The sequence below is a fragment of the Athene noctua genome, chromosome 2, assembly GCF_965140245.1.
Source record: "Athene noctua chromosome 2, bAthNoc1.hap1.1, whole genome shotgun sequence".
NCBI classification, from domain to species: Eukaryota; Metazoa; Chordata; class Aves; order Strigiformes; family Strigidae; genus Athene; species Athene noctua.
This window is the reverse complement of record NC_134038.1, coordinates 33973740-33983963: the sequence shown is the minus strand read 5'-3', so window position 1 is coordinate 33983963 and position 10224 is coordinate 33973740.

Below are 10224 nucleotides of genomic sequence, written 5' to 3'. Positions count from 1 at the left end.
TATAGATTTCATCACACTTAACAGCCTCTGATCAAGAGTAGTTCACAAACTCTGTATTGAAGTGCTGCAGATCATGAGTCATACATGTTTGCTGTGTTGAATTCAGTTCTGGGTAGAAACTGTCTAGCTTTTACTTGCAAAGCATGCTTTTTCCGTAGTCCACTGAAGTTGGCTTCAATGGCCCTTGGACTGGGTGCTGTATTTTACTGTTTTAAAGAGAAAAAAAATAAAATATTGTCAGTATAGCTTAGTACAACTTCTCCAGAACAAAACCAGTTCAGGTTGAAATGTAGCATCAGCTAAAAATGACACTGTAAGTTTTTGGTTTGTACATTAATTCAATAATTCTGTGCATTGACTGCCTTGTAATTTGTGAGAAAAAAAAAACAAAACGCAAACAACAAATCAGCAAAATACAAAAGAAACAACAATGATGTAATAGTAGTAGTAAAAATTTACAGTTAAGTTGTGCAGTTTTGTTAGTGGAAGAATTGAGAGGGACCACAATCCAAAAATTTTTGACAATAGTACTGACACTTTGAGGTAGAGGGTCTTATTGTGTATCATAATCCTGTAACATATCTGCTGTACATAGCCCTAGTTTCTGACATAATTTAAACGAGACCTATATAATGTGGTTCCAGATGAAAAGATGTAGGATTGGTACTCAGCCATTTTGGCAGTTCTGCATATTTTGTGTCCCATTAAAGTTGCTGCAAAATCACAGAAGCTAGAAATAAGAAAGATTTGTTAAACCAACTAGTACAGTCCTCATTCATCCAAAATTGTTCCCTACAGTATATTACTTGAATTTTGTCCAGTTTAGTTTCAAATGACTCAGGCAACGGGTCTCCTGCAACCTCCCTTGAGAGGGAGCTTTACAGGGTATTGAATCTTCCTGTTAGAAAATTGTTCTTCAACGTACATGTTCGTTCTTATTTAAGGTAAGAGCTCTGCAAGTAGAGAAGATGACTGCTTGGAGAGAGAAAGTTGGTATCTGTCAAGATGAGTCAGCACCCTTTTACAGAATCTTTATAAAAGCCCAGATGTCCTTGAACATTAAAGCCTATAAATTACATATGTTATTCTGGACTCCATCTAGTCCCAAACTTTAAAAATTATCATAATTTATTCTGGAAGATATAATATGAATATGTCTGATACCATACAATAATCTTGGAAGCAAAGAAAAACATTGCCACACCTTACTGACACTTCTTTCTACCTCCTCCCATTGATACCATATAAATTATACCAGTCAAATATTTGCTGTATGGTCAATGTTAAAATGTTCAGTGACTTGAACAGATTCAGAATTTTAGCTGTAGTATTCAGTTGTGGATCTAAAACACTGATCTTTAAAGTTTTGCAACTAAAAGTATAGACATTATTTTCATTATCATGATTTTATGCTTGTATTCATAATAATTTATTATTTTTCCACCCAGACCACAGCAAAATAATTGGAGATTAGAATGCCTGTAAAATACTTGTATCATGTTAAAAAGCCTGATATTGACTATAAGAGTGTGTATTTTCCCATTTTTCTTGACACAGTCAAGCACCTTCAAAACAGTGGCTTTGCATGACTGTACATGTAACTTTTTTTTTTTCCTTTTTAAATTAGTGTAGTAAGATTAAGCCATCCTAACTAAAATACTCATACAGAACAGCTCTCATACACAAACGAACACTCAGTGGTGACAGGCTCATGTAACAGATAATGTTTGACTAAGAGATTAGCACTGATGTGTTAGTACAGCACATAGCTGTCTCGTTCTTTTAAAACAATTTTTAAAAAGCATATGGAAAGCTAGCAGAATGTGTGGTGACATAAAAAGATACCACAGAAAACGAGAACAGAACTTCCCAAGAAAGCAGTTAGCATAACTAAGTGGTAAGCTACTTGCATTAAATATTTTTCTTTAATATACCCATAGATTGAGAACTCTGAGAAGACGATGATGAATCTCATTTCCCTTTTCATACTTAAGCTTTTTAAAGAACCTTAAAACAAATCAGCTAACTTAGCATAACGGTGATAAAATACTTCAGGACTTCCATAAGTCATACAAAGAAAGATATTCTCAAGGAAGTCTCATGTTTTTCCTTGTATTAGTTCCATTCTGGTTGTGCCCAATGGGAAGATGCCTTCTTGAGAAACCTGTCTTCTCAAAATTAGTTTGGTCAGGTGAGAAATAACAGGCTTTTTTTCCAGGTCAATAATATTAAAACATATTTCAGCAAGCTTGCTATGACTACTGGTAGGAATAGATACCAGGTTTTAGTGGCTCAGAATGCTGTTGTTTATCATGGTCCTCTGGAAAGTTTAGTAAACGGTGTGATATCAAACTTTTTTTTTTTTTTTTTAGTTCTTAGTGGGATAGTACTAAGGCAAATAGAAAATGGAATATAATTAAAGAAATTATTTAAATAAATAATAAGACCTCTCCACAAATTAAAATTTAAAAAAAAGTACCAACCAGGATCTGAACTAATATATGGCCACAGTTGTAACTCTGAAAACACCTTATGGGCAGGAAAGGTCTTAAGGTGGTGTTTCAAAAACAGGCATAGATGAAATGAATGGGATTTTGCAAGAAAGCCAGTTTAACACTGTAGGAACCATTAAAGGAAAAAATTAGATTGCCTGCTGGCTTGCTGTCTGATGGGGAAAGTCCCTCAATAGTGGATGACTTGTAAGCACACATTCTTATTTCAAACAGTAGGTTGCCTGCTCCCTGCTGTTTGAAGTGAGTTTAATATTCATAGATGCATCTACAAGCAATTTACTCTAACCAAAGTGATAGGTTTTGTTGTTTAGTGCTCCTGGACCACGCGATGGGACTGCTTTGTGCTGTGAACCCTTCTTTCACAACTCACGTATTTTCAGGACCTGAACATCAGCAGGCCAGGTTGGTATTGGGATTGAACAGCACCTTCCCAAAGGAAATCAGAGAACTGGGAGGGAGTGGGATTGGGTCCTTCTGGGACCTGTTTTTTCCAAACCCTACAGATTCTTGGGTGCAACTAGTATTTTCAGAAACTCTGTGGCTTACATAGTGTTCTTATAAGGAAATACACAGCCTTGCTGCCTATGGTAATTTTAGAGATCTCACATCACATTCATGAGAGCAAGGGTCTTACAGCTGATGACCTGGCCCAAAATCACTGTGGGTAAAAATACTCTGCCCTCTTAAATTCCCCAATTCCCCACTTGTTTCCACAGAGGAAAGATGTTTTTCATATCCTGTCCAAAACCATGTAGCACAGCACAGTTGTAGAGCATTGAACAGCTGCTCTGTCTTTCCCCTAACCCATACATAATATCCATTTCAATGAACCTGTTTATACCAGTTTAGAACATGTGAGGGAGAAAAAAAACCTTAATTATCTACATCATCTTTTGGTTTGGTTTGTTTTTGTTTTATTTTTTTTTTCCTGAAAATAGATCTTATTTTATTTTTTTCATAGCTATTAATTGTTATAATTGCTATTTTTTTCTTGAACGTATTTATCAAGTAGTTAGCTATATGTACTATCTGCTGTGACAACCCTGTTAATATTACATAAAAGTCACCTGATCAAATTGCTTAGGATTTTTATTTCAGTGATACAGCAATTGTTCTAGAACAAATTGTGTGAAAAGGGTGTGGTGATTCTGTAAGTTGTTCAAGAAAGGTATTGTTAGCACTAAACAATTTATTTTGACAATCATATAATATGGAGGAGCTAATTAACTGTTGACACATTAGAGTTCACTGTTTTAAAGCATTGTTTCCAGTTCAAATTAACAAAATTCCTTAGTTTGAAGACACACTAGAAAGTTGAATAAGTGTTGAAGAAGGTCTTCCTGAATATTATGTTAAATCATTCCTGGTTCTGTGATGTACTGTTAGCTTTCCTTTCTAAAAATAATTTACAAACTGTTTTTACAAGAAATATTTCATAAATCTTTTAGTTGATTTGTCTTTTTAATCTTTTGTGGCATTCCAAACATTTAATTTTCCATTATTCTTTCTTTCTTTCTCTTTCTTTCTTTCTTTCTTTCTTTCTTTCTTTCTTTCTTTCTTTCTTTCTTTCTTTCTTTCTTTCTTTCTTTCTTTCTTTTCTTTTTTTCTTCCTTTCCTTTCCTTTCCTTTCCTTTCCTTTCCTTTCCTTTCCTTTCCTTTCCTTTCCTTTCCTTTCCTTTCCTTTCCTTTCCTTTCCTTTCCTTTCCTTTCCTTTCCTTTCCTTTCCTTTCCTTTCCTTTCCTTTCCTTTCCTTTCCTTTCCTTTCCTTTCCTTTCCTTTCCTTTCCTTTCCTTTCTTTCCCTTCTTTTCCCTCTCCTCTCCTCTCCTCTCCTCTCCTCTCCTCTCCTCTCCTCTCCTCTCCTCTCCTCTCCTCTCCTCTCCTCTCCTCTCCTCTCCTCTCCTCTCCTCTCCTCTCCTCTCCTCTCCTCTCCTCTCCCTCTCCCTCTCCTTCATCTTCTTCTTCATCTTTGTCTTCAGTTTGGACAAATACCTGAAAATCTACTTTGCTCCTTTATTTTTAATGGTTCTGTACAAACAAATTTCCTTCTGCTGCAAGGGACCACATTCCCTAGGATACACATACTTCATGTTGCTCTAGGTGGGCTGACAGGAAGGATTCCTCTTTTGGACGTCTCTGCATTTCAGGTACAGGGATTGAAGATTGTCTGTATGAAACCCACCACTTATGACCATTGGTCCCTTGAATGGGAGGGGAGAAAACAGATTAGCTGGGATTTGCAGACTGGGAATCCCTAGTCTGGAATTCATAGACAATTATGACCAGAGGGGTTTCCTTTCTGCATTACACAGGCCATAAAACTTCTTTTAGTCTTTCATACAATGCAGAAAAGAAATGCTTGCCTATAGCCAAAGTGAACATTATCAAGCTCAGTAACACATGCATTCTTTTCTGCCAGTTCACAGAGCCTGCATCTCTTACTGACCCAGGTCTCTTGCAGGCCATTCATGGTAGAGTAATTTGATTCTGGCTTTTCACATAAGGTTGAGCAGCAACCTGAATATACAAATACCCGCAGCATTCATTATTGATAAGACTTGGAGAACCATGGGATAATGTGTTACTTAATGTATTTATTGGAGGTGCCTTCAGCTGGATGATGACTTCAGCTGGATGAAGGATTGCATAGCACTCAGCAAATCAGCATGAATTTCTCTGTTTACTTTTGTGCATGCATGAAAGTCACGATGAGTCAACTGCAACATAAACTGTTGACACAGCAGCTCTTCAACACAGCTTTTCTGTCATCCAGAAGGTGTAATGATTGGAGGCATTCAAGAGAATTGAAAATAGTTTCTTTATGCAATCTGAGCAGTTTAGGTGTATTTAAAAACCAAAACCCAAACCTTTTTCAGACTAAGAAATTTGATGACACACTTTTTTCCTGTTATGTATAAAACCCACAGAATAATTTGTCATACAAGTTCTCCCTTCCCTACCCCTTCCAAACCAATAAAATGATGTAGAAATGCTATTGACCCTAAACTGCATCTCCCAAAGGCTAGGCCTTCTAGTGAAATCAGTTGAAGCGAAGTCAGGTCCCAAAGAAAGGCAAGGCCAATAATATTCACCAGATAGACACTATGTTCCTAATTGTCATAATGTAGTTGTCATAGCTGGAACAATTATAGGTGATTGATTTTGCATCATAGATTGAGTCATGAATCATAATAAGTGGAACAAATTCTTACTGAAGTAAATAAACATTAAAAGCCTTGCAGTACTTAGTGATGTATTACAAAATACCTAGAATTTGACTTAAGGTGATCCAATGCTTTGGATGTGATGGCACAGCAAGGTAGCTTCCACAGTGATTGTACTCAGGAGAAGAGGGCTTGCTGCGTGCCATTCTGGGCAATAAAGGAACCACTGTTTTTCAAGTCAACATTAAAACTGGGTAGGAAGAAGCATCTATTAAACCAGACAGAGCAGCACATAGCATAGAAACATTGCTTCTGGAACCCTAGCTAGCTAGCTATGTTTTGGACTGCTTTGGATAGCTTAAAATCACAAAGCAGAGTGGGATGACTGATGATACCTATCAGTGTAGTGTCTTCCAAGCATCGGTAACATGCCTGCTACAGGTTCCCCAGTTAAGGAAGAATTGCTGAGTACAGTCGGAGCACAGTGCAGGATGAAGCAGCCCAGGCTATGAGAACAGGGAAAGATGAGGCACAGCTGGTGGCTTGTTAGACAGGACCTCCATACCATGGCACATCTGTGCCAGATGTGTTATGCCACATTTCTCAGTCAGAAAAAAAACAATAGCTAAATGCTAAATTCTCCAGAGATATTCTGAACTTTTTTCTGGTCTTGACCTATTCAGTCTTTTCAGGCCTTCTACAAGCTCAGACTTTATGTACTTTCCTTGGAATGGCTCCCAGTTCACTCATCATTTTTAATGTTATTGTCCCAGTTACTAAGTAACATAAAGTTGCCATACACATCCTTCCCTTTAAATACTATTCCTGTGTTATACTTGATATTTTAAAGCACCCAGTCAATTCATTAAGTTACACAGAAGGATCAGAGAAATAACATGTTTTATCGGCTGAAGTATTGAAGTGCTTTAACTTGGACAAGCTGTAGCTCCATTCAGTGTAGAATGCTTATTTGTAAATCAGTGTTTCAGTCTGACTTCCATGCTAAATAAGATTATTAAAGCAAAAGAGTATATTTCTGAGATATTAAATGTATTATGAACTGACCCAATTCCACAGAGGATGAGAACTTTTCAGAAGTGATGTGGTCAGATCCAGCTTCAACTGATAGAAAGATAAGTAGCTTCTTTGCATTTAAAGCAGTGTAATATTTTGTCCCTTGATTCAGAATTATAGACTCACACATTTTTAATGCTTATTTTAGGCTTGCATAGCTCAGCATTGAGTCACTGGTCGACTCATTATCATTATGCATTTATTGTTGAAGTGTTACGTGTTTGCTCTGCACTCTACAAGAACTACTCCCACAAGGAAAACTTTAATTCCCACAGAGGTATCTTTGGAGGCATTTATAAACTTGGAGTAACTCCTGCATACTTGTCCTTTTATCTCTTTTCTCAAGTGACAGAGAAGTAGCAATGGGAATATCTAATATACTAAGATGTGCTCTGTCAGATCCTCACAGCATCATCCTCTTCCGCTATCCTGTCTTTGTTAGGCCAGGGTAATTAGTTTTTCTCATGGCTTGTAATTAAAGCCAGATCTCATAGAACTAAACACTTTGCGAAAGAAGATTAATGATAGGCTCTCTGGTTTTGTGTCTCGCAAGGGTGGGGAAATCATAACGAGGAGGAGGAGGAATGTGGAGGAAAGAAGTCTTGTGTTCAGCACAGTAAATGGAGAAAATGGCAAACACAATTTCTGGGGAGTGAAGAAATTAGTTTAATCATTTTCTAAATCTTTGTCTTCCCATTTTTTGGGTGAAATTTGCTTGCAGTACATTTTCCATGCCTTCATCCTGAATGCACCAGGATTGTGGTAATTTTCTTCCCAATGTGAAGTGCAAATAGAAGAAAGCAGAAGCAGCAGCCACCTGGTATGACTGAGCAGGGCTCAGTTTTGACTGATGAGCTGTGAGTGAGCCTGTGTCCCAGGTATGTTCAGGGCAATGGCCACTGACTAATGCATTTTGTCAATTCATTGGGTTTTTTTAGAATCAAAAAGATAGTTTGGAAAATCTGTCTTCCAAGACACTAGCCGATATAGAGTACTTGATGTGCTTTCGTACTTGATTTTTGGTTTTCAATAACTGTACAGGACTTGTTAAAACAATAACTAAAAATATTAGCTCTTGAGATTTCATTCCCCCACCCTCAAATGACTTAGTGGTGAACACAGGAAGGTTTTGAATCAAACTATTTGAGACAAAATGTAAAAAATCTGATTTAGTTATCCAAGTATACATCTGTATCAGCTCCCTTAAATCCAGTGGAGTTAAATTTAATTTATATTTGGGTAACTGACCTTGGAATCTAACCCAAAGTGCATTTATGTACCTCCCATATCCAAGAACAGATCATAAGTGCTTGAATGCAGGATCAATGTCCCTTTCAGCTCTTGCTGTTATTATTTATGTTTTGTAGTACTATAACACCAAAGGGACCCCAGTCTAATTAGGATCCCATTTTACTTTGGAAGAAATATGAATCAATTGTCCAAGAACGTGTTCAGTCAAACCTAGGGAAACAGGTGAACTATATTTTGGAGGAAGGAAAGAAAGGTCAGGAAAGAAGAAATAAAAGGGGGAAAAAAAAAGCTCTTTTCAAGCAAAATAATCTCAGGAATGCACAGCAAAGTATTGGTCAGTTCCACACCTTTGTTAGGATCCCTGTTATAAACAGGTTTACAACTGACCTAAAAAGAAAAATCAGTTAGTGAGTGTCTCAGACAATAAAAAAACAAGGAAAGCAAGCTGTACAACACTAATAAATTCTTGTGCCTGCTTAAAACAACAAGCTGAACAGTTTGTTGTTCCTAACTCACGGAGCACTTGCATAGTCTTTGAGAAAAAAAAAAAAAAAAAAAAAAAGTTTGAGATTTGTCTCTCATTTCAACAACTGAAATAAGCAGTCCTGTGACAATTTCATTTACTTCTGTTCCAGTCCATACCTATTCTATATGAACTACACTAAGCATTTTTTGCCAACAACAGAGTTCATTTAAAAATAATATGGAAGTTGTCCCATCAGGTTCTCTAGTTACATAGGAACTTCTTCCACCTCCACAAACACAAATTAATAGGAAAATTACAGAACTGGATTCCATCCACAGGAATCTGTTCCCCTGCCTCTTCTCTCTAACATGAGTCAGTTTTGTACATGAATTTTTACCAGGTGTGGAAATGTATGTTACCATTGAGATTCTGTAAAACTCCTGATTCAATGGAGCTTTAAGTGTCTGGACTCCAAGTATTTAACTTAGGTTTATTGGCTCAATGCTTTTTAAGGAGCCTTAGGTGGATTACGTGCTGACTAGTAGGCCATGTATGTTAAGTTTCCAGCAATAATTTTTCCCCTAGTTTCTCACTATTTTCACTGAGGACCACAGAAGGACCAAAGTAAAACTAGTAAACCAGAAAGAACTTACCTTTACCAAATCTCTCCAACAGTTTACAACAGTATCTGTGCTTCATCCTGTTATTAATTTTAGTTCACACTCTTCAGAGTGGGCTGCAAGTGTCAGGCAACATCTTGACTGTATCAGACCTTGGAATGACAGAAAATAAAGTTTGTTCACAAAGAGCATCTACACACATTTTCACGTGTGCTCAAACATATATATCAAGGAAGGAGTAAAAAGACATCTTTGAACCTTCTGCTGCTGAAAAAAAAAAAAAAAGGCCTATTATACATTCTCAAAATTGTAAGGAATACTAGAATGGGAAACTGGTGCATTCTGGTATATTCAAAATAATATGCAATTCAAACCCTGGCTGAGTTTGAAGCAAGCTTTGGATGCCAAGACCTTCTGAAAAGCAGATCCCTGTGAACATATCAGAGGTGTGGAAAAGATTATTGAAAACTGATCTAAGTGTTTAAAGGATTAGCAAAGTAAAGGCATAGACTTTCTCTCACCTGACAGTTCTGGTTTTTTAGTCCACCTTCTTATAGTTTTCCGTATTCTTGACTGCTGTGATGGCTTGTGCATTTTCCAGAAGGTCATGATTAGTGACATGGGCTGGAATGATTGAGAAATAGCCAAAATTCAGAATTAAAACCCATGGGTTGTTAAGAGTCCAATTAGCATTTTAGAGGCTGTGGAACAGTAAAAAGTTGTAGTCACTCCACGGAAAGGAAGGACTGAAAGTTTTCTGAAGGAACTTGTCATATACATCTGGGACAGGAAGAGCCATCAAAACAGACCTTATGCTCAAGAAAGAGTGTGGGAAAAGTTCAAAAGCTCATTTGGACCTGTGTATCTCATGAGAAAGAAATGAGACTGTAAAGATGAATGTAGCAACTGGCAAGAGAAATAAGTACAAATTTTCAGTGCCAGAGAGTTGAATCAAGAATTAATAATTTCTTTTAGTGTAGGCTTGAGCATATGTGATTATTCATATACAAGTAAATAGCTGCCATAAATAAACTAGCCATCTTGGCTAAACTAAAAGGTAAGAAATATTTGCTTAAAACACCTTTGGTACAAGATTTATGATAGGGTCATCCATATTTCTGCCCACACTCTTGATTTC